Source organism: Penaeus monodon, chromosome 22 (genome assembly GCF_015228065.2).
Source record: "Penaeus monodon isolate SGIC_2016 chromosome 22, NSTDA_Pmon_1, whole genome shotgun sequence".
In the NCBI taxonomy this organism is placed as follows: domain Eukaryota; kingdom Metazoa; phylum Arthropoda; class Malacostraca; order Decapoda; family Penaeidae; genus Penaeus; species Penaeus monodon.
This window is the reverse complement of record NC_051407.1, coordinates 42,914,568-42,915,541: the sequence shown is the minus strand read 5'-3', so window position 1 is coordinate 42,915,541 and position 974 is coordinate 42,914,568.

Genomic DNA, 974 nt, shown 5'->3' with positions numbered 1-974 from the left:
GCCTCGCACATGCGTGTCTCATCGGTCTGAAAATCGTCACAATTTTAATAGGTTGAAAAAAAGGTTTTGTATACAATTAATTTTCGAAACCCAAACAAAAATGATCGGGACCAATTATTAAAGGCGTAATGAGTTTTTGTGGTTATGCTTGTTACAGATACATCAGTAAGGCATTTTTGCCAGGAGATTTAATGCTTACCGAAATTGAAACAGTATGCGATAAAATTAAACGACAATTTTCTTAAAATTTATTAACAAGGGCCCGTGCTGCCAAAATGCAGACACTGCCAAGAGCGGGAAATGGGGGGGGGTGGTGGGGGTTGTGGTGTGCGAGGAAATAAAAATGCAGTAGTATGTACAAAGATAAAATTTAATATAACTAAAAAACAAAATAATGGCAAATTTTTTCCTTTAAAATAAAAAATTTAGCAATTCAGGGGGACTTTCCCCCGACAGCCAGCGTGCCTATGTGTCTGCGTCCCGGGCCCGTGGGGGGAGGGCAGGGGGAGCGCTTTGGGCCGCGGGCCTGCAGATGGCGCTTGCCCTTTTCCTCGCGTTCGCCTTCCTCGGGATCCCAGCGGCCGGGGGGGTTGGCGCCCGGAATGAATTTTGATGTGGTCCTGACTTAGTCGGGTCATACAGGAAAAGTGCTGCCTTTTAAAATTTAAGCTTTAGGAATCTGTGAGCACTGATGACCCCATTGCCCCACGTCCCACTAAAGGGATGAGGCAGTGACTTGATGACAGCTTTACATTTAAATTTTCGGACTAGTTTTGTATTGTAAATGGGCTGCAATGCATTTAAAACGTCCCCCCTTCAGTCCCCAAAGGGCGTCAGGCCAATATGAAAAATAAAAAGCCCCAAGAGTTCTTTCCTTTTCGCAGTTCCATCAACAAGAGTGTCGAACTTCGAAAAGCATGAAATGAAATAAATAACGAAAAAAGCACGGTTACCGTGTGTAGGGTATTGTGGTG